The sequence below is a fragment of the Canis lupus genome, chromosome 24 (genome assembly GCF_003254725.2).
Source record: "Canis lupus dingo isolate Sandy chromosome 24, ASM325472v2, whole genome shotgun sequence".
NCBI lineage: Eukaryota > Metazoa > Chordata > Mammalia > Carnivora > Canidae > Canis > Canis lupus.
In genome coordinates this window covers 14,898,356-14,922,216 of record NC_064266.1, presented here as the reverse complement: position 1 = coordinate 14,922,216, position 23,861 = coordinate 14,898,356, and the positions used below count along the sequence as shown (strand labels likewise).

Genomic DNA, 23,861 nt, shown 5'->3' with positions numbered 1-23,861 from the left:
ATTCCTTTGCTATATTTTCTCCAAGGCAGGCATGTTGAATGCCAATATCTAGTCAAGTAAATTAAGGTTGGTTATCAATCTACAATTTTAAAGATAGACACATAGGTAAATGATAGATGCAAAGACAGATGAGGGACACTAGTATCTATTGAATGCCTCCATTATCTTCAGTACTTACAATTTTTAATTTAATTTCCCATTTTTAAAAGGTAAATTTTATTAGCCCCATTTGTTTTAACATGAAGACCTTGATATATAGCAACTAAGCTGAATTTCTAATTCCTCTCACCTATTCTAAATCATGTTGCAGGACTGCAGCAGGTTCTCTAGGCCTTTGGGGGAAATTGGTATCTTCGTGTGACTCTCATTTCAGATATGATTAGGCATGTGGAATCAGAATCCTATGTAATACAAAAAGTCAGTTAATATAAATGTTTAAATTTGACTTCAGAATATTTTTACCATTACATATTTTTATATGTGTGATGTAACAGAGAAAGAACAAAGAGAGTTTTGTTGAGTTCAATTCCAATAATAAAGCCGAAGTTAGTGTCAGAATTATATCTGTTTCGTCGAGATATAAGCTTGTAACAACCTTCTCATCTCCAGCTTCTCTCCCAAAACAGGTAATGGAGCAAGGGAAAGAAAACCAGCTTTGAATTAAATGGAACAGGGGAAAATTTTTGAGATGATTTACTATCCCTGATTATGTAATGCTACCATTTTTGATATACCTGATTATGTAATGCTACTATTTCAGCAATTACTCAAATAGCTTATTTAAGCCCATAAAAAGCTATGTGATAAATATCTAAAATATTTGCATTAATATTTGTGAAATGTGTGTGATAAATGTTTTATAAAATATTTGTGATAAAAATTCTGGCTGACTGAATACTTCAAGGATTCAAGGAAAAGTAGAAATAGCCAACTAAACAAGACAGATCTCTATCCTGTTCTTGTTCCTTGTCTTTTCCATTAAATTTATTTCTCTTTTATTCTTTAACTTGTTCCTGATCCTAATTCAGTATTACAGTAGACATGCCCTCTTGACATCAATAATTAATTCCCTCAGCCCTCTTTGTAAATGACTATAATTCTGTTTGTCTTTCTTTTTTAAAAATATTTATTTATTTATTTCAGAGAGAAAGAGAGAGCAGGGGTTGGGGAAGAGGCAGAGGGAGAAGGAGAGAGAGTCCAAGAGTCCCAAGCGGACTCCATGCTGAGTATAGAGCCGGACATGGGGCTCGATCCCATGTCAACTCTTAATCTTCAATTTAAGGAGAGGTGGGATAACATTAAGAGATTAAGCCTACTTTGATCAGTACAGCATAACTTCTTTCTTTCACCCTTTAATGTAGTTATCAACTGAAAAACTCAGTTTTTAAATTAATTACATGTGGTTTAAAACACTATTTCAATCACTATGTCAATCTATTAATTAAAAATGTGATTAGGTAATAACTTCTATGTCTACATTACCTTATTTTGCCCCCACTACCATACTACAAGAACCCTGTCAGAAGAGACCAGGCCTGATACCTCCTCCTATTTCCACATAAGGTTTTAGTTGCCCTGTTTCAATAAAATACTTTCATTTAACTTGGTAAATAAAACTGAAGAAAGGAAAAGGGAAATTAAGTGAATTGGTATCTACTGAGTACTTACTAGGTACCACGGAGTATGGCAGGTACATTTGGCTACATCTAGATGAATGAAGCAATATAAAATATGAGCTTTAGAAACATACAGATTGGAGTCAAGCCTTGTTTTGAAGGTCTCTTTACCTCTCTGTGTCTCAGCTTTCAAATGTATAAAATAGGATATAAGAAGCATCTGATTTATGGGATTGTGGTAAGGCTTTGATGAAATATCATATGTTACAGTACCTACCTACATGTAGAAGTGCCTAAAAGTAAAATAGTATTAGTTTATGACTAGTCTTATTAGTGTGCTATTTTCTCAATAATGCTGCATAACAAAACACACAAAACTCAGTGGCTTACAGCAGTAAATACTAATATTCTATTTCCATTTTTTTAGACCAGCATGGGATCTGCCTTTGTAGACTATGTTTGACTGGCCTTGGCTCGGAACTATAGGCTGAGTACAGGTCTGCTCCAACTGTCTCATCCTCCTTGTCCAAATCAGAAAACTAAAATACATTATTCTTATAGCAGAAAACAGAGAGCTACAGAGCAAGCCCAAATTCACAAGCACATTTCAAATCTCTGCTTAAGGAACATCTGCTAACATCCCACTGACCAAAGCAAGTTACACAGCCAAGTTGAAAGTTAAAATGTGAACATGGGGGAAAAGAGCAAATATTTGCTAAAAAGTGATTCAATCTGCCATAATAGTTATTTTGGCATGTAATTTCAATCTTTTTAAAAATTCAATTATCTAAATACAATCTAAGTTATCTACATCTGAAAATCTATAGTTTGGCTAATTTTATTTAAAAAACTATACAAGTGACTAATTTTAAAGTTGCTTAAGGAAAAAGTAAGAGTTTGGAGTGCCTTGGTGGCTCAGTTGGTTAAGTGGCCAACTCCTGATTTCAGCTTAAGTCATTAATCTCAGGGTCCTGGGATGGAGCCCCATGTCAGGCTCCACATTCATTGGGAAGTCTGCTTGAGATTCTCTCTCCCTCTTCTGCTGCTCCTCACCTCACTTTCACATGCATGCACACTTTCTCTCTAAAATGAGTAAATAAATCTTAAAAAAAGAAGGGCTCAAATAAGGTATAGCTAATTAATTATGAAATCCCCAAAGATGAACAATATAAAAAGATAGGCAAATGATGGTCATGAATAATATATTTAATAAACAACTCACCATTCCAAACCTTTCTGTTTTATGCTATATGGGAAACATTGTTACTCTGTGTTTTGGAATGTCAAAGGAACAGGAGACAGGGACCCAATTTTCTGTGCCATTATGGCAGTTGGAAGCCAATTGTTTTTCTGTTTCTTAGTGTAATATTCATATGTGATTGGGCCTTTTCCACCCATTGGCTTTACCTAGTAATTTAATCATGCTTTTGAACAATTGTTTTTGGGTGTCTACTCTATGCCAGGCTCTGTGCTAGTTATTGGAGAAATAACTGTTGACTCTGAGCAGCTTTCCAAATTGGAAACTTCTATTACATGAGTGGACAAATAATTGATTTCTTTAAATTCCACAAAGCCATGAATGAAGAACAAAAGACATAATTTAGAAAAGGCTATGTGTAACCCTGAACATTTTGCATGTATATATGTGTAGCATATTCCCAGGAGAACATGGAATGAGACAAAACTGAGGGTTCCTAGGTGGACTCTAATTGCTTCAACTGCATTGTGTAAAGAGTGGGCATTTCTTATACCATGGGCATACTGTAATTTCTCTCAGTTGGGTTTTTAATGAGATGTTTCATTGTTAGAATCCTTGTAATTTTTGTTTCTGTTGAAAAATGTTAATTAGCAGGTATTTATTGATTTTGAGGGCTTGTGCTAAGTGTTTTCACACATCTCAATTCGAGTGAGTCTAGAATCACCACACTTACACAGGCTTCAAACTGAAGTTTCTCAGAGCAGACCTCTGCTTCTGCTTTCCAAGTCCATGGGTATGTGTGAAGATAATAAAGATAATTCTTCTCTAAGATAAAGTACGTTTTAAAGATGTTCTATGAGAGACTCAGTTCATTGGACAAAGACACAGAATCAAGTGATTACTCAACTGAATTAGTACATAATGACCTCAATACCCACATAGAGATGTTGAGTGGGGAACTATGCTTTTTTACTAATTTCTTTCTTTTTCTTTTAAATAGCTTCCAACACATTTTAGTTGTTCAATGACAATTAGGGAGGGCATGGAAGTTTGCACCTTGACTCTAAGCCCTGTGGTGGTTTCTGTCTTATCATCAACCTCAGAGCTCTTTGCAGAGAGAAAAGAAGAGGGTTGGTACCCAGTGTTTTCTAGAACTGTGATTAATGGTGTACCTTCATCTATCATCTCACCACCTTAAACCCACAACCTGACTTTAAGTGCACTCTACAAGCACACACCCAATGCTGCATTTCTGCAAATTTCACCAAAAAAAGACTACACTTCTCTTCTAATTACCATCACAACAGCTCCCATTATGGTTTGACCCTAGTAATTTAGTTATATTTATGCTGCTACAATGCACCAAATAGATAATAATGAATACTGATGCAGCCTAGGGTTGAAGCAAACTGTAATTACACAGGCTTAATGAAGTTACCAGAAAAGGCAGTATGTAAAAAACATACTTAGATTAAGCAAAGAAAAAAATGAATATTTCACATTCCTAAAGCTTTGCTTTATACTTGGAAATTCCTGGACACCTGGGCATGTGCTATTCTCTGAGAAGACTCCTTGATTTCTGGTCTGTGATTTCTGGACTTACACCATCACATTCTGAGCTTTCTTCTTTCATTTCCCACTGCCTAACTGTATTTGACAAATCGAGACAAACAGTTGCATGACTTACAGAGTAAATCAAATGAGACACTTATTTGGCAATCTCATTTTGTCCTAAGCGTGCTGAATTAAAATTTAAAATCAGGAGTTTGGTCAAGATGTTGGCAACCAGATCCATCAAATGAGGCAGAGCTCATGGCTGGAGCTCCTGAGAATAGCAGGTAACAAAGTTACTGGACTTGTAAATTAAAGTCATAGCCAGTTAGCATCTCAGGATGAATGAACTTGAGCCAGAAATTGCTTTTGTGAAAGTTGAAGTTTAATAAGTAGTGTATGGCAGGAAGAAGCAAAGGGGTGGTGGTGAGGTTATCATATATTACACAATAGAGGTGCTCTGTTGGAAAGATTTGGGAATCAATGAGACAGGACTAAAGAATCTTACATTCCCTAGCGTTCAGAGACCATTTTCAGTTCATTGAATAATGAGATATGAAACAGAAAAAAAAGACCTACATCTGTCTTAATATTTCATATTTTTATAATTATTGTGGTACTTTTCCTCTTTTCATTTGTCCCTGAGGGAAAAGTAAGAAGAAATGTGGTTTCCATGGATAGGGTATGACTTTGAGAAGTGGGAGAAGGAGATCCCGTGGGCTTTATATTCTTCATCCTGTGCTTATCTATCCTAATCTCCTGTAAACCTGAAGAATAGTCATTCTTTTATCTCATAAATTACTTCCACAGTTATCAGTTTTTAAGAAGGATGGCATCCTTAATATAGAGTCAAATCCTCACAATAAAAATTCTCCTAATGGCATAGAGGTCATGTTAAATTATGTGCGGCTACTCAGGTTCAGTTGGCTGAAATTCCAAAAGGCCCTTCTAAAGAGATTTCTCTCATTCTCCTCGTTGTTGAATAGTTCTCAACTATTCCATTCCCCAGTAGGCCCACATTCCTACTTTAAGTGCATATCTGGGTAGCAGATTAAGAGAAAAAGGATAGAGGCAATGTTTAAACTTGCCAAAGGATTATTTTTTTAATTTGACTGTCCCCGCCCCCAACTATGTCTCTTCATCAGTTCATAACTAGAAATAAATCTTGGCCAAATGCATTTTTATGCTTCCTGATGTATTTCATATCCACATCATTCACTCTCTGTTATCTCTACTACTTTGATCCATCAACTGCCCCTTTCTCTGTACCAGGTGAGCTAGCTTTTTAGCTGTAGAGGGATCCAGCTGTTCATCTGGGAGTCATTTGAGTCCCCAGTATTGAGGTGGAGCTGCTGTATTTTGCTTCACCTGCTATACTTTTTTTTTTCTGTCTTTGTAATTGGATTTCCTGATGAGAGTGAAGCTGCAGTAGGGACAGATGTTCTTAAAATTAAAAAAGAAAAAAAATTAAGGACCAGAGAAAGCATATAAATATAGGGGTGATTTGCATTGTTAAAAATGAAGTTTCTGTGCTTTGGATTTCATACATATTTTTTATTAAAATAAAATGAACCTGGATTTCAACAAAACTTCACTTTCTTGCAGACAGGAGAGATGTGGGCATGAGGGAGAAGTGCCCATTATCCCTGGTAGGTACTCCCTGCAGCTAGTCCCAAGAATATCAGGGACTCTTCAGGAAAGTATCCCTGCTGAACCAAATCAAGGAGTTACAACAAAGAGAAGTTTGTGACCAGACAGAGTTGGGAAATGTATGTTCTTTCTTTGTTTCAAATATTTTGACTCTGGCTCAAATACATTTGCCCTTAGTCAGATTCTGATTGCTATGCCATAAATAAAATAAAATAGAGTAAAATAGAGTAAAGTAAAAAAATGAAATAAAACAAAAGTCTCCTTGTGATCTCCTAATCACAAAATCATTTCTCAATTATTAATCTTCCTCACCTATACACATTGGTTGCATCCATCAGTTGTATCATGAAGTTGGCTTAAAACTGAGGATACATCTTGTCTTTCACTACACATGATGGATTCCAGATGTTCGGATTAAATAATGGTGTTCCCTTGTAGACATAACGGACCATAGCAGCAAAGTAACTAGGCAAAATGAGCAAACCAGGCACTGCAAATGATCTTAATTATTTCAACTATGAGAGAACAGAAAAGCACTGGGTAATACAACAAACAGCCCTTTGAAAGAGCAAACAAAAAGTCCTGGTAATTTACATTTAAGTCAAACCTGCTCCCTGCAAAGCATAATGTATGTGGAATAATTCAGGAAGAAATCTAGCACCATACCATTTTCATAATTGGTATTCTATGCCAAGTCTCCAGTAGCAAGTAGCATATAAATCATAATGCTAATATTGGTATGCTTTTCAATTTTTTAAAATGATGTCCTTATAGTCAAAGTATTACTGCTGAAAATATGAATGTGTTTTTATATCATTCAAGATGTCTCTTGTGCTTCCAGCATTTGAAAAGGCAGTTACAAATGCCACAACTGAGGTGGGTCAGATTTATACTGCATGCAGATGTATATAGATGTATGGAATCAAATCTGTATCTTTAATTTCTACTTTCCATGATTAAAAGACAGTACAGCTGATATTCTACTTGGCATAAAATTACCCAAATGCAGTCTTCCAGGCCTTGGAAATGGAGCTAAATTGTAGTTCATGTCAATGCTGGACCAAAAGGTGAATTCTGCCCTAGCAATCTTTTGTGGTTCTGTACTACGCTGTAAATTAATCTGTCCGAACCATTGACACTCTTCCACGAAGCACAGGTGGCAGTCTCCTTTCATGCACACCAAAGAGAGTGAGATAAAATAAATTGTGCTGCCATTAAAAACATGCCAAAATAATATTTTTCCCATCTGCTAAGCCCAGCCTCTGTGGTAAGTGAACTAACAGGTTTCCACGCTCATACTTGATGAACAGACACCACAAGCAATTAATTACCATTAACACGGACAGGAGTCAATTGGATTTCTCTCTTTTAGACATTAATCAAAGCCAAAAACAGAACATGCACCTTGTATAACACTCAGACTTGTGGGTCTTCAGATGTGGCTGCTCTAAAACCCATTTCTGTCTACATATTTGCAACAAAGTTGGTCTGCTCAACAGTCCTATCAAGAGGGACTCTATGTCCTGGGTGCCATACTGCCAAAGCCATGGCCAGCAGACCCATCTCAGCTTGGCCTCCCTCATTTTCCTGAAACGCACACTACAAACAAGGACAATCCAAGGTTAAAGTCTATTTTTGCAAATAACTAGTTAAAAATACACTTTACAGGTTCCTTCCCATTAAAAATGTATGCCAGACAAATATGTATGTTTTAAAATGTTGTTCTGGGGAGTATTAGAAAGTCCACCAAAAGATGAATTTTGGCATTAAGACACTATTAATTATCTTTACTTTCATCTTTACTAATTATCTTTAATTTCATACTAAGGGTATCATAGTTTCGTCAATACTTACGGTAATATTAAACTTTTATAAAAAATAATCTAAAAAAAATTAATTAATTAAATAAATAAACGGACCAAAAAAAAAAAAAAAAAGAAAGAAACACTTTTATAGAAATAGTTGGTCTAGGGACAGCTCCATTGGCACAGCGGTTTAGCGCCGCCTGCAGCCCAGGGCCTGATCCTGGAGACCCGGGATCAAGTCCCACATCAGGCTCCCTGCATGGAGACTGCTTCTTCCTCTGCCTGTGTCTCTGCCTCTCTCTCTGTGTCTCTCATGAATAAATAAATAAAATCTTAAAAAAAAAAAAAGAAATAGTTGGTCTATGGTTCAAAAACAAGTTTGAATAAATGGAAAAATTAGAAAATAGGAAATCTAGCGAAGTATCCTTCAAAAAACCTCAGGCCAGGAGAATATAGCTAGTAAATTATTTTCAGACTTCCAACATAGAGATAATTCTTTTTTTCATACAATTTATTTTTTATATTTTAGAGAGAGAGAGAGCAAGCAAGAGAGAGAGTGGAGAGTGAGGGGCAGAAAGAGAGAGATAGAGAGAGAAGAGACTCTAAAGTGGACTCCCTTCTGAATGTGGACAGGAGGCTTGATCTCATGACTCTGAGATCATGACCTGAGCCAAAATCAAGAGTCAGACACTTAACTGACAGAGTCACCAAGCTGCTCCAATAACTCTTCTAATTATTTATTTATTTTTTCAAAAAAACAGAGAGGGAGGTAAAGCATAAGGGACTCAACTGTAGGAAATAAACTGAGGGTTGCTGGAGAGGAGATGGGTAGGAGGGCGGGATAATTAGGTGATGCACTTTGAGGAGGGCACTTGAACTAATCAGCAATTGATGAAGCAGTAAATTCTACCTCTGAAATTAATAATATACAGTATATGCTAATGAAATTGAACTTACATAAAAAAATTTAAAAACACACTCAGAGATAAATAAATTAATTTCTAAAGTTCTTTTTAGAAATCCAGCATGACAGTGAGGTTTCATGACTTCTAAACTGGAAAGAGATCAATATTAGAATATTGGAGACTGTAGATAAAAATTAATGAATTGATTCCTTTATTTATAGTTCTTCATTTTTAGTTGAGTCTCAGTGGGTAAACCTAGGTGAAGGAGTGGGGAAAAGTAGGCTCAATAACACAGTAATGGAAAAAAGGAATAAATAGCAGAGATGTGACATGTGATTATAGTTTACAAATAACATGTCTATGGGTCATTAAAAAGAGAGAGAGAAGTCTCTTGTTCTGATAAGTTATTGTGTCCTGGTGTTGTTCTGGTAATGCTGACAGGCTGACAGACACTTCTGGGAGGCCAGATGATGGCAGAAAGAGGGCTCTAGGTGTTATTTCCCCTTCTCTCCCTTCCCCATCCCTTCCCTTCCCTTTCCTCTGTTTCCTCTCCCTCACTCCATCCTTCTATGCTCTCCATCTTTCCTTTCCTAAACTGCTTCTTGGATGCTAATAGTTATAATTAACCCTGTAACTAGAACAATCTCTACCTGATTGCTTATGCCCAACTCTTCTTGTTGAACGGATGTCAGAAGGGGATGCATCTTGAGTGGAGGCTCAACCCAGAAGAATCACTAAAGACAGATCTTCAATAGTTATTCATTTAAAAAAAATTCATGATAGACACACAGAAAGAGACAAAGACATAGGCAGAGGGAGAAGCAGGCTCCCCACAGGGACCCTGATGTGGGACTCAATCCCAGGACTCTGGGATCACGCCCTGAGCCGATGGCAGATGCTCAACCACTGAACCACCCAGGTGTTCCAGATCTTCAATAGTTATTCAAATCATTTAACTGAATCCTGTCTGTATCTGTCTTCATCTATCTTTCTCTCATCTATCTATCTATCTATCTATCTATCTATCTATCTATCTATCTATTTCCATTTAAATCCATTCTATTTTAGTTACTCCCATCAGCATCTGTGGCAGATAGTATTTTCCAAAGATGGCTACAATAATATCTCTGCTGCCACATGTTCTTCATATTCTTCTAGAACCTTGCCATTTCCCCATCAAGAGATGAAGTCTAATTCTCTTCCCTTTATTCTGTGACTTCCTGTTAACCAATAGAATATGGCAGAAGTAACAGTGTGTGACTTCTAGTGCTACATCATAAAAGGTGTTACAGCTAGGATACTTTCTTTTGGAAACCACATAAGAACCCTGACTATCCTGAGATTGCTATGCTGAAGAGGCCATACGTGGCCTCAGCTGAATCTCAGTCAACCATCATAACCAACTGCAAGCCAGGTGAGAGAATCTTCTTGAACATTTAACCCAGTTGAGCCTAAAGATAAATAACCGCAGCTCCAAGTGGTATCTACCGTAACCATATGTGAGACCCTAAGCTAGAACTACCTAGCAGATGCTTTCCTAAATATCTTACTCATACAATTATGAGCATGTTTTAAGTCACAAAGTTTTGAGTTAATTTGTTTGTTAGCAATAGTAACTGGAACAGTCTTCAACATTTCAAGGAATGACTTCTAATTAAAGCTTGTTGGAATGAAGCACACACAACTTTAGGGACAAGATTATACAGAGGAAGTTAAATGTCATTGTATTTTATAGGAGAAATGTTTGGAGTCATACACTTTTCTAAAAGCATCTTCTTCAGTGTCAAAGGCACTGAGGCATGACAGCCGTATTTCCTGTTTTCAGTTCCTCTGGTGTCTGGTATTCTCATGGAGAAAACATTGAGTTTCCTACCCTACAATATTCCTTATCCAGTCTGATTAATATATTCTGGTGTCCATTCAAGACACTCTTACTTCTATATAAACTGGCCACATTGATCTCTGGGGGAAAAAACAAGGGAAGGAAGGAGATGGAAGTTCAAGAAATAGAGGTGAAGAATTTGAATGATATTTGAGAATGTCTCAGTTTTCACTTTAAGAAACTATCAAAAAGAACTATTGTTGACTATTTTATATTATCTTGCACATTTGTATAATAAACACCTACATAGAAATAAAATTACTGTGGGTTTTCTAAATGTACAATTTACTGTTAAGATTTTGTTTTAAGTAATATTAATATATTAACCAAATTCATATTTTCTTAGCAAATAATTTGGAGTAGCTTTACTCTGTTATTGAATATATAGAATTTCTGTGTATACTTTTTTTTCACTTTTCAACCAATTGTCTTAGTATATGGTCTTAAGCTCAGGAAAATAATCGCATTAACCTTTTAGTCTGTTATTTTATTAGCTATAAGCTGTGAAGTAATCTATGATTCAGCTTGCTTATACTGCTCTGCCCTTGTTGGGGGATGATCTAGCTGATGACAATCTGGCAGATTTATGTCCAGGGAGAATCAGTCCCACCCTGTGTGGGTGTTGGCTTGAATGGCTCTAGTCCCCATGGGGCAAAGAGGTCTTGTCACCTCAACAAGCAAGGAGGGCAAGTTGGAGCCAGCTAACATCCGTCAGGAACTCCACAGCCAAAGGCATGATCTGAAAGGAAGAACTGAGTTCACTGTCAACTATACTAAATTGAAAGGGAAAAATAATATAAGTTAGGTCATCTACTTGGTCCCAATCATAAGGAGAAAATTGCTAGCTGTAAAATAGCACTAGTAATTTATCTTTTAATTGGGAAGCCACTTCAGCATATTTATGCTAATAAATATACTATAGCCGTTAGTTACTATAGTGAGAAGAGTATGCATATTATTCTGCTTTGGAAATACAAGTGAAGTAAAAATTGCATTTAGCCATTGAATGCTTTGATGGAGTCTTTATAAGGGAAGTGCCTAGAGCCAGATGATCCAGAGTCTAAAGCAGATCCTCAGTTATCTTAAACACACACACAGTCTCTCTCTCTCTTTTTAACTAGAAAAGGAAAGACTTTTTTTTTTTTTAATTTTTATTTATTCATGATAGGCACACAGTGAGAGAGAGAGGCAGAGACACAGGCAGAGGGAGAAGCAGGCTCCATGCACCGGGAGCCTGACGTGGGATTCGATCCCGGATCTCCAGGATGGCGCCCTGGGCCAAAGGCAGGCGCCAAACCGCTGCGCCACCCAGGGATCCCTAAAAGGAAAGACTTTTAAGGAGGTTTCTATATACAAGATTCTGAATCCTAAAAAAAAAAAGAGGCTTTAATTAAAAAAAGATTTTGAATCCTAAAGAACATCTTCATTTATTTAGAATGCTTTAGAATTTATAGGGCACTAACTTTCAAGTTAAACAGCTGTTTTTTAGGTTGGAGTCTTATGTGCCCTTAACCTAGCAAACTTGCAGGCGAAAGAAGGTACTGTTTTGTACAGCAAACATCTCTTGCAAAACAGTACCTTTTTGAGTTTAATGTAAATGATTTGGAAGCATAAAGATTTAATTTCATATTAGTTGGAGGGGATTATGAATACTTAGGCTTTAATCAAAACCCTGGTAATTGGAAAACAAGGTGGGTATATTTAAGAAAACCAAAATTGATGTTGGAGTCACATGCTTTCAGACAAATGCACTTATGATGCATAGTATAAAATTGCAAAATCCTTGGTGTTTATTTTTATAATTGGATTTACCTTGAGATCAGAGTGGACAGCTAATGTTGGGTTTGATAAGTTATGGCTTAGAGTGTAATAATGTTTAGGCTTAAGGTGTCTTATGGAGATTCTGAAATGCTATGTACCTTTAAATTTGGAAGAGTTAAAAATAATTTATTTCAATAGCACCAACAATGATGAATGGATAGATAGATAAATAGATACATAGGATAGATATATAGATGATAGATAGATATAATATATAGATAGATATAGATAGAATATATATAATATATTATTAATAATATATAATATAATAATTATATATATGTGTATATATATACATATATGTTTGAAAGACAAGAGGTCCTTAATGTCAGTGAAGGCCCAGTTAACTAGCTAAAGTAAGGAGGCCCTGCCCTGCAGGAGGACTATATTTGCATGGACAGGTCAGATCTGAGTCACCATTTTGGGGTTGCTGGCAGGCTGATGAAGTCAACCCAGCTTTGTGCTCTAAATAGAGCAATATCTGGGTCAAAATCCGGGCTCTGCCTACGTAAAGAGGAAAACAGGCATGGGCAGTTCAAGTAGTGAGCAGAGGTGTAGTCTGAGCTCAAACCCATAGCTCTCAAAAAAAAAAAAAAAAAAAAAAAAAAAAAAAAAAACCATAGCTCTCAACAAGAGTAGGCATATTTTAGCTTAGGGTTGGCATGAAAAATAGAAGCAACTAGTTTTCTTGCAGACAGTGTAGCAAAATCATTCCTGCAGCTTCTAAAAACTTGGGGACACATTATAATTTATGCAGCAACTCCTAAATTTTCTGATCTTGGCTAGGATGGCTGGAAGGTTCTTGAAAATTTTGTGGTAGATCATCTAGGCATTGCTTTTTAATGTACACATAAATGGTTGAGGATTTTGTTAAAATAATGTTTCTGATTCAGTAGGTGTTGGGTGGGGCCCAAGTATTTACATTTCTAGTAAGTTCCTGAGTGAAGCTGATGCTCCTGCCCATGAATAGAGAGACCAGCCATTCTGGCTATATAGGACGTTTATTATAGATATTATATTATCTGGTGATAATATAATCACATGCGTAGGGTTACCAGATTTAGCATACAAAAATACAGGATACCCTGTTAAATTAGAATTTCAGGTAAGCAACAAATAATATTTTAGCATAAGTATTTGAAACAAATAAAATATTTGGGACATATTTGTTCTAAAATATTATTTCTTGCTTATCTGAAATTCACAATTACCTTAGCATTATCCACTTTGTTTGGCAATCCTACACGGAGACTATTTTGAAATGTCAATCACTGCTGAAGTTCTTGCTTTAGATATTCTTACTTAATTGGTCCAAGGTGCAGCCTGGGCATATGGACTTAACAAAATACCCTAAATGACTCTAATGTTCAGTCATGGTTGAGAGTTACTGATTAAAAACTCCCCTTCTTATTAATCAGATGAGAAAACTGAAACTTAAGGAGTTGTGTAGTCTGGCCATACAGAATAGAATGGGGTTTAAAGTTTAGAGTTTCAGGAACTTTTTGCCTTATATTCCCTCCATCTTGTATAGAAAGCATATTGCTCTCTTAGAAGCTTAAACAACAGCCTCACCTGGAAGCTTCATTTGTGCCTAGGTCCCTGAGGTTGAGGAGGTTGTCTTCCCTCATTTGAGTTCTCCCTTTAAGCCCCTGCAGGCCTCATCCCAGGTAAGCATTCAGAATGCATTTTGAGATCTGTCTACTATGAATCTTAATTCATTGATACTTTAAAATTCATTTATTCTCATTCTTAACCTCACAACTGGGAAATTTAAAAAACAATGGTGTCTGGGTGCCACTCCCAGAGATTGTGATTTAATTGATTTGGGATGCAGCCTAAATTGGAATTTTTGGAAAGCTCCCTGTGTGATTCTAATGTGCATATGGAGATGAACAGTACTGTTCTATCAGAGCCTTTACAGGCAGTGGACCTGGGGCCTGTGACTCTGAAGTTGTCTGTAAGTGGTGGGTCCAGCTGAGCCCATCACAGATGTGTGTAAATCAGCAACTTCAAAGGCTGGAAATACTGAGCTTGACTGCAGGGTAAACCTGGAATGCCTCATATGTTATTCTTTCAAGACTTGTCAAAGCATCTGAACCCGTTCTAATTAAAAAATACATAGTTTCTTTAGATTCCAACATCTTAAAATACCTATAGGAGCCTTGTATGTATTTCCACTGGCCCTGGGATATCCTGTTTCTCTGATGGAATGCAGAATAAATAGTTATTTTAGAAAAATAATTTAAAAAATAGGTAGGGAATGGGAAGGGGAGAGAAAGCCAGCATTTGCTCAATCTGAGCTTTCTAACTAGCAGTTTCAAGGTCCTAGAAATACCTCTCTATCCCTAATCCTTCCCTGTGATCTTGTACTTTTCCTACTCATCAGAAGAAAGTGGACCAAGTTCCTAATTTAGAAATAGCTGCATATCAGGCCTTACATGAAGAAGGAAGATTTCTTAGGTGAAGTATTTGGCAAGAATTAGGACAATAAACAGTAAGACCATGAGCTTCCTTCCTGCTTTCTCCTTTAAGAATTGAAATGCACTCAGAGCAAGCCATGGATGAATCACAACTATTTAAGACGGACAAATGAGGGTCTTCTGAAGTCTTGAAATTCTGGAGCATTATTTCATACACTTGTAAAGATCATCCATGGCTTTTCTATAGGAAAACAGTCTTCCTACCATCAGGGAGTGGTGAATATTTAGAGTGCTTCTTACTTAGTCTGATCCCATTATATTAAACTACCCGATTACACCTTTATAAGCTTGGTGAATGTACTTAGGTTTAGATGACTGGATCACATGATTAGAAGTTCACCAACTTGTCCTACCCAGATTTCCCAACTCCTAATCTAATTGTTCTTCATAACTAAGATAGACTACTTACTACCCATGATTTCATTGCATTGTTCTGGTTTAAGTATTTAAATCAGATGGACTTTGATTCTATTCCTTCTATGTTAAATTGAGAGAAATCTAGGCCACATAGAGAGAAAGAGTTATTGACTCAGTACAAGGCAAGAACAATCTCCCCCACCCCTACTCCTGTCAGCCTCAACCCACCTGCAGGTCCTTAGAACCATCCTATAAAGCTAGAAAGTATAGAGACTCCACAATGGTTTGTTCAAAAGTGTCGTAGTTTTTACTGAATTATGATCTGTGCTTTGTAAATCTAAAGAAAAAAGCAAAAAGGAAAGATGTCATATTTATTAAGTGGAGCATCTCCTTAAATTGCTATTTGTCAGAAAGCTATATTGAGATATTAATTTGCGTTGTGATCTCTTTTATTTTTCTTTCCTCTCTTCCGATTTCAAGTACTTCTTTGTCTCCAAGGTGGTCGGTATGACAGAATTAAAATAGATGTTATCTTTGGACTACCTGGATTCTAAGCTTGACTCCCAGACAAGTATGGGTATGAGGTGACCAGTAAAGAAGCTAAGACCAGTGAAAAATTTACTGTATTGTATCCAAGAGGATGGAATGCAAGCTTGGGTTGTGCCTCCTAGAATTTGCAAAACCTGAATTTGGGCCGGACAGCTTTCAGTTTGGAACCAGTGCTTATCAATAGGATTTGCAGACTCAGACAAGAAGTAGGGTTGTAAGTTTTGGTCCATATAGGACACTCAATAAAATTTGAATTTCAAGTAAACATTGAATTGCTTTTTAGTCTAAGTACATCGGTGCAATATTTGTCACATATTTATGCTAGATGTTACTCATTTTTATCTGAAATTCAAAATTAGTAGGTGCCCTGCATTTAATCTTGCAAGCCTAGCAAGGGAGGGATTTCATTACTGATTATGATGAACTGACAGGGACATTCCCTGGCTTCTGTTTACCAGACAGCACACAAGCCTTCTGGGTTCTTGGGTAACACTAGGTGAAAGGAAGGGCTCTCCTTTAATGACTAGGATATATTCTCTACCAGCTGGACCAGATGAAGTGTCAGGTCAAGGTTTAATTGATTTGACTTTATTTTTATGTATTTATTTCTTAAAGATGTATTTATTTATTCATGAGAGACACACACACAGAGAAGCAGAGACATAGGCAGAGGGAGAAGCAGGTTCCTCGCAGGGAGCCCAATGTGGGACTCAATTCTGGATCCTGGGATCATGCCTTGAGCCGAAGGCAGACACTCAACCACTGAGCCACACAGGCATTCCTGGTTTTATTTTTTTTTTAAGGTTTTATTTATTTGATAGAGAGAGCTAGAAAAAGAGAGGATGAGCAGGCAGAGGGGAGAGACTCCCTATTGAATAGGGAGCCCTACATGAGGCTCGATCCCAGGATCCTGGGATCATGACCTGAACTAAAGGCAGATGCTTAACCTTCTGAGCCACCTAGGTGTCCCCGATTTAGTTGATTTTAAAGAAAAATATTTTAAAATGGCATTTCTTGCACATTGAAGTCTGATTGTAGATACATACTTAATATAAATATAATCCCTGTTTATTGTAGACATGTTTCCTAGGGGATATGAGGCAGGGTATTTGTTCACTTTCCTGTAGAGAAACAAGGAGGTAGAGAGAGAGAATTCTGAAGGTTTGCTTTTATTTTTCCTCAACATGACAAGAGGTCATTGGTTATGGTCTAAAAAGAGATTGAGAGACTCCTGGTGCCATGTTTCTAAAAGAGATAATGCCTACTGTCACCAGAATGCTGTTGATTTCATTGGAAAGTAGGCTTTATAATACTTCTCAAAGAATGAATGGTGGATTTTGTCTTACAAAGTGTATCATGTCATGTAAGTATATGGCAAATGCATTAAAATCTGGATGACCAGGTTTTTGGGAAGAGCCAAACACTGTTTAGATTCTGAGGGAAATGGCTTACCATTTCCATATGTGTCTACCCATATAGGGTAAAGAGCTAACACAAGATATTTATGAATGTGACCCACTAAGCCAACTATGGCTTACACTTTCATTTGCAAGAGAGCAAGGGAACAATATTGGATGAGCCATTTGTTCCTGGGATGGAACACAGCTGCTAATGGGTCTGTTGAGTTGGGGAGGAACTACATCCTGGGACAGGAAGTGAAGAGGCATCCTGTTCAGGTCAACTTAAAGGTGAAATTGAGGCAAACAGATTATAATGTTTCAAGAATCAGTTCAGGCCAGACAAGAGGATTAACATTCCTTCCCTGAATGACATGATGCCAAAAGCTTTTTTGTTTTATTTTATATATATATATATGTTTTTTTTTTTTTTTTTAGATGAGCAACAGCCTTCAGATCCTGAGTTTAAAAGCCTGATCCAGACCCGAGTCATTGGCACCACTCCCTAACTCCTCTCTACTGCAGGTGTGCTACAGGTCTCCTTCCAGCTCTCGCTGAACCCTGCCCCCTTTGCCTATCTCCCACCTGACAATTGTAAAATTCAAGAAGATCCTCTCAGGGTGGTATAGCTTCAGGCATATGAATTCCTTCCGGGCTCTTTGAGCTTGGAAGCAGTTTAAAGGTAGGAAGGTTTGAAAAGTGAATGAATTCCCAAGGATAAACATGTTTCAAAGGAACCTTGAATGAGGGACTTTGTTTTTACAGTTTTTTTTTTAATGACGTTTGCTTACTTAATGTAGTAACTCCTTGAACATATTGCCTCGTATGATATAATTTATTTACATAATTCTGGATTGGAAAATTATAAGCAAATCCAAAGAAAACTTTAAGAAAGAAGAAAACTTAGTTTTGTGAGGATTTTAGAATGAAATATATATATATGTATGTATGTGTGTATATATTCATACATCATGTATGATGGCCGTGTGTAAGGCCATATTTCTGGTAACTGATAGTGTTTAAAACAAGTGATTGTTGACCTGGGAAGTGATTGCCTCTCTCCAGAGGGTTACTTTGGGCTCTTTATTATTTTTTTTTAAAGATTTTATTTATTTATTCTTGATAGACACAGAGAGCGAGAGAGGCAGAGACACAGGCAGAGGCAGAAGCAGGCTCCATACAGGGAACCTGATGCGGGATTCAATCCCGGGACTCCAGAATCATACCCTGGGCGGAAGGCAGGTGCCAAACCGTTGAGCCACTCAGGTGTCCCAACTTTAGGCTCTTAAAATGCTACTTGAATTGACCCTAAAGCATAGAGTCCACTAATTATGTGAAAGAAAGCATGTTTCAATCAAAAGAGTTAATGTCAAACATACTAATTTAAGAAGAGTAATTCACAGATGACTTTTCTCTAATAAATAAATTCCCTTTTTCCTAAAAGTCCAACAAAAATACATACTACATATATATTTCATCTTAAAATCCTCACAAAAACAAGTTTTGTTTTTGTGTTTTTGTATGTGTATATGTGTGTATTATATATATACACATACATGTATATATACAGGTATAGGTTATATACATATATAGAGAGATTTAGACACAGATATTTGGGAAAGTGAGCTTAAATAAATTTAGATCATGAGCTAATTTCCAGCCTGTTTTAATTTATGCCAAATTGTTTCCAATGGGATTCAAAAGAAGATGGTGCTTTGTAATCTAATCCAAGTTTTTGCTTTTGTGAGCATTCAGCTTTTGCTACATTGACATATTATAAAATGGAGGAAGACATTTAAGAACTGAACAGGAGAGTTGGCAACTCCCATAGCAGAATCCTAGTAAAAAAGGTAAAGAAAAGAGTTTACCTTCTGTGCCTCCTGGAAAGAGAAATTCCTTCTAATAGTGTGGAGAGATGAAAAATAGGAGAAAGGAGTCTCTCTTTCTAGAAGAGTGACCATAACTTGTTCATTTTCTAAAAATTTTTTTTGTCACCTAAAATAGGTTGTAAGCCCCTTCATTTTATTTATCCGCTTGTTTATTCCCTAACAATCTCCCTACAGTGAGACTGTTTTTTTCCTAAATCTTGAACTTTGGAAATTTAAGTAGTGGGACTGGGGATAAAAGAAATACAGGAAAGGTGGGGGTGGCACTTTTCAATTATAAAAGCAGTGGAGCACATTATCTGAAATGCCGAGGCCGATAACACAGCCAGACTGAAGATTTTGGTTGTCTAAAGAATGTGCTTTACCAGTTATGTTGCTGAAATAATTCACATTGTTAGAGAGAAAGCCAGAAGGATCAGTATAGACATTCTACCATCCAGGTTTATCCTGGATTTTTAAATAAAATATTCTTTTTTAAAATCATTATCTCACGACTGACAGACATATCCCTAGGTAACAGGAGCCTAAGGATAATTGCAGATGAGAAAGTATTCTGTTTAGGATGCTGAAATTTTTCTTATTGAGAAATCTGGAGGGGAGGGGCCAGTGCTTTAGCCAGCCATCATTAGAGTAAGGATGGGACATTCAAAGTGCAATATAAAAAAAGGAAGTGACTCTAAAAAAAATTATTTATTTACTTGAAAGAGAGAGGGGTGGAGTGGGAGGAGAGCCTAGAGGGAGAGGGCAGAGGAAAAGAGAGAATCTCAAGCAGACTCCCTGCTGGACAGGGAGCCTAATGTGGGTCTGAGATGTCCTGAGATGACCTGAGCCAAAATCACGAGTTGGAAGCTTAACCAACTAACTGAGCCACCCTGATATCCCTAAAAAAGAGGTGACTTTCAAATCAAGTTACTGGCTATGTTGATTTTTCCAAACCCCTTGAAGAAGCTTAGCTTGGATGAGGTCTTGTTTATTTATTTTTTTTCTATATTTTGATTTTCCTTTCATTGTAATTCTAACTGAATTAAGTTACATCTAAGGCACCTGAGTGGCTCATTGTTTGAGTGTCTACCTTTGGCTCAGGTTGTGATCCCTGGATCCTGGGATCAAGTCCCGCCTCAGGCTCTCTGCAGGAAGCCTGCTTCTCCCTCTGCCTGTGTCTCTGCCTCGCTCTCTCTCTCTGTGTCTCTCATGAGTGAATAAATAAAATCCAAAAAAAGAAAGTCACACCTAGATCCCAGGGCAATTGTTTTAATCATTGTCTATTCATTGGACATAGAAAAAGATTTTAATGAGACACCTAGAAATTACCTGTTCCAGATTTGATTTTTTAAAAAAAAATATTAAAAAAAAAAGAATCATACATTGACTTTGTTTACAGTTTAATTTGGAGGAGATAATATCACTAAAACACTCTAGAAGCCTCTGGAGTTACAAAGGGTTACCTGGGAGTCTCTGTCTAGAGGTGGAACATCTACTGATAACCTCTTGCTTCAATAATTTTTTCCAAAGTTTCATTTCCCATGTCAGAATTCTCACCTGGATTCTGTCTACAATAAACATCTCATATACACAAAAATAGTTGGTAGCATTTCTGATTCTGATATTGGAGTAAGAATGACAATAAAAGTAATGAAAGCAGATTAATAATTAAGATAGTATTTATGAGAGTTCTTTCTTATATGAATCCAGCCTTTCTAGATATCCAGTAATATGAGAGTGTTAGTCACCAGAAATTATCTACTGAATGTCTTTTTGGGGTTGTGGGTAGTGGAAGTCATGAGAAAGTGTAAAGAACTAGATTTACCATAAGATATTGTGCATTTCCTTCTAAGCATATTAAATAATAGATTCATGTTACTGCTGAATTTCTAGCTATCCTAGAGTATCCCAGCCTGAGTAGCACACATATTCTTGCTGGAATAAGAGTATCATGTAGGAAATTCAAAGAAAATGTTGAGAAAGAAAAGCACTAGAGCTGCTGAGAGATACAAAAATTGTAGAAAAAGATTAGCTGGATTCTTTCAGAAGTGCTCTTGTAGGTGGCAAAAAGGTAAACCCTTTAATAATCTTGTAGGGGAACAAGTACTTTTAAATTACATTTAACTAATATCCTATGTTTCTATAAATGAGATCATAACATAAGGTTAGGCTGAACCATTTGGCATACCCTGATTATTTGGGTTACACAGACATTGTATAAGCCCACATGGAATGTGAGTTTTGTAAAAATAAGTTTTATCTTTTCTCTCTGCATCTTCATGTCCTGTTGGTTCATGCCCAATTAGTGATGATGGATTGATTTCTAAGCTTATCGTTTAGATATAGTGCTACTAAGTAAAACCTTTCAAAATATTAACAATAGTGATAGTAACATATTTATAGGGTATTTTACAGTTTATAAAATGTTTTTCCAATGTTTTATCCTTATAATGCATACCTTTGTTTCTGCCTTGCAATATCTTGAAGGAGCAAATGTTATCCTAACCAGAAAGCATAGTATGTTTGGTTAACATGAACTCACAGTGAACTCTAAGTTGTTTTTGAGTTCAAATAGAACCATCCTTAGATGGGTAGTGGTCTTCTTGTCTCTTCCTTTACAGCCATCTCCTCAATCTCTGGCTCCATCTGGTGGAATATTGTGAGGTCATGACCAAAGGCATCAGTGTGCCTAAATCTACCATATGGGGCCAGTACTGTGTCTTTATAATCCTCCAAGAAAATCAAAGTATATCTGTCAGACTCTGAAGATTGGATTACCTGTTGTCTCTTGCTAATGTTATTGCCTGGGAACAGAATGTCTATTTTGTAAAACCCTTCCTGGTAGGGTTAAAGAAGAAAAGACAACCACAGTTAAAAGAAAAATCCCATCCTGCTCACAAAAAATAATCTACGTTGTTCTTTTATATTCCTCTTTCTTTCACTTGACCATAAAAACATGTTCCATGAAGTAGGAATGGAAAACTGAAACCTATAGTATGAAAAAACTGAAAGCTATACTAACTGACTTCCCCAAAAACAAAAATTGAAGAGGCAGAGAGAAGACCAAAGGCCAAATGTTGTGATCATATATGCATGTTTATAATGTGCATATCACATTATTTAAAACAAATTAACAAATAAACCCTTATTTTATGTCCCATAATATACCTTTTACATATTTTGGATGTCTTAAATATTATACAATGAAAAATTAAATATTTAGAAGAAAATCTCCTTCTCCAAAAGGACAAAAAAAAATCGAAACCAAATAAAAAAATTATATTACAGTGAATCTGTATAAGAAAATAAATAACAAAAATTTATTCATTTTTAAAAAGTTGGTAAATTCCACCAGCATCATAAAATATATGGAGAAATATACAGAGAAGATAATATTTTTATTATTTCACTGTCAGATGCATCTCAATATTTTTCCCCCTGACATTTACTCTGCTTATACTTTTATACAACTGAATATTGGGAGAGTCTTCCACAGGCCAACGTCTGACTGCATACACTTCAAATCTTATTTCTCCTCCACCATCCACATAGACTTAGTACTGGAAGCCGTAGGATAGATTCATGTCAGGATATGATCTTTGGCCCTACAGCTTGGGGCCAATACCAGTGTTCTAGAAGTGACTCCTACATCAGAATTCCAGCCACACATCAGCAGTGCTTGAAAGTCAGTGAAAAGACATGCATGTATCTCATATTCCCAAAATGATGTTTCCTCCAACTCAACTTTCACTTAACTCCTCCCCCCAAGTCCCTGTGGCACTCCAGTGCCACCCAACATGAAAGGAATTATGGTAAAGAAGAAATTGGAAAGGAAACAAATAGTTACAATCAATTGTAATTAAATACCCTATCTCTAAAAATTAAAAAAGAAAAGTACATATGACTTTGAGAGAACATTGCTGAGCCTTGAAAGGGTTTGTGTAAGTGAAGGACCCTGAATTTAAGCTTCATTGTCTTTGTGACAAATCCATCTTTGATTGCCTCTAAAATACCTTAACTAAAAGAGGCTTATTTAATGTTGGCTTTATCATCACTATTTCTTGGGGGTCCCACTGATCTTCAGTTTCCAGGGTTGGATGAGGAATATTTTTGAAAGTCAGTCTAGGTGTTTTCTATTGCTGCATTTCCAAAGTTTGGATATGGCTGTCATTGGAGAAGAGAGTATGATTCATATGTGACAGCAATTGGGTTATCCACATAGTAGTCCATGCAAATGATGGCCTGGCTCTAGGCACCAGATGAGCTTGAAAAGCATTTCATGTTTAGCTTGCATTTGTTTTCCTCTATATAGTTTCTGTTCTGTCTTTTCTACCTCCCACTTTCCTTCCCTCCCCCAACTCCATCCCTTCCTCCCTCCCTATCAGGCAATAAATAATAAGTTTGGTCTGTCTAGCTATGGCAACCATTACTCTTGATCCGAAAATGGTAACTTATATTTCTGGTATGCTTTAATATTGAAAAAAATACTGTCTGGTCAGTTCTTAGCAATCATTCCACAGCCGCTTCTTTTAATGGTTGCTGAAAAGGTTCATCCTGTCCTAAGCAGTTGTGGAACTTCTCACACTTAGTATATGGGAAGTAGTCTCATGATGGAAGGAGCATGAGAGACTCTGCAGTGTAAAGTGATAAGCAGTGAGAAGACTGGTGGATTTTTGAGAACCCCAATAGGCTGCTCTCTCAGGATACTGTGACTTTTAATTTCCTTTTTTTTTTTTTTTAAGATTTTATTTATCCATTAGAGACACAGAGAGAGAGACAGAG

At 36.6% G+C, this 23,861-nt stretch overlaps 2 long non-coding RNA genes across 7 annotated transcripts in view; one reads left to right on the top strand and one right to left on the bottom strand.

Annotated features, from left to right (window-relative positions):
* The window catches only part of LOC112673615 (uncharacterized), a 297,501-nt gene that overhangs the window by 71,158 nt on the left and 202,482 nt on the right, over window positions 1–23,861 (bottom strand). For 3 of the 4 annotated variants that reach the window (XR_007405548.1, XR_007405549.1, XR_003144937.3), the window contains one exon: window positions 290–401. The exons of the other annotated variant lie outside the window; for it this stretch is intronic. This is a non-coding gene — a long non-coding RNA (uncharacterized LOC112673615). The remainder of the gene's footprint in view (window positions 1–289; window positions 402–23,861) is intronic. 4 annotated transcript variants of the gene reach the window in all.
* Window positions 10,030–23,861, top strand: part of LOC112673616 (uncharacterized) — a 208,325-nt gene continuing 194,493 nt past the window's right edge. For all 3 annotated transcript variants that reach the window (XR_003144945.3, XR_004808817.2, XR_004808818.2), the window contains exons 1-3: window positions 10,030–10,139; window positions 14,024–14,095; window positions 17,650–17,736. This is a non-coding gene — a long non-coding RNA (uncharacterized LOC112673616). The remainder of the gene's footprint in view (window positions 10,140–14,023; window positions 14,096–17,649; window positions 17,737–23,861) is intronic.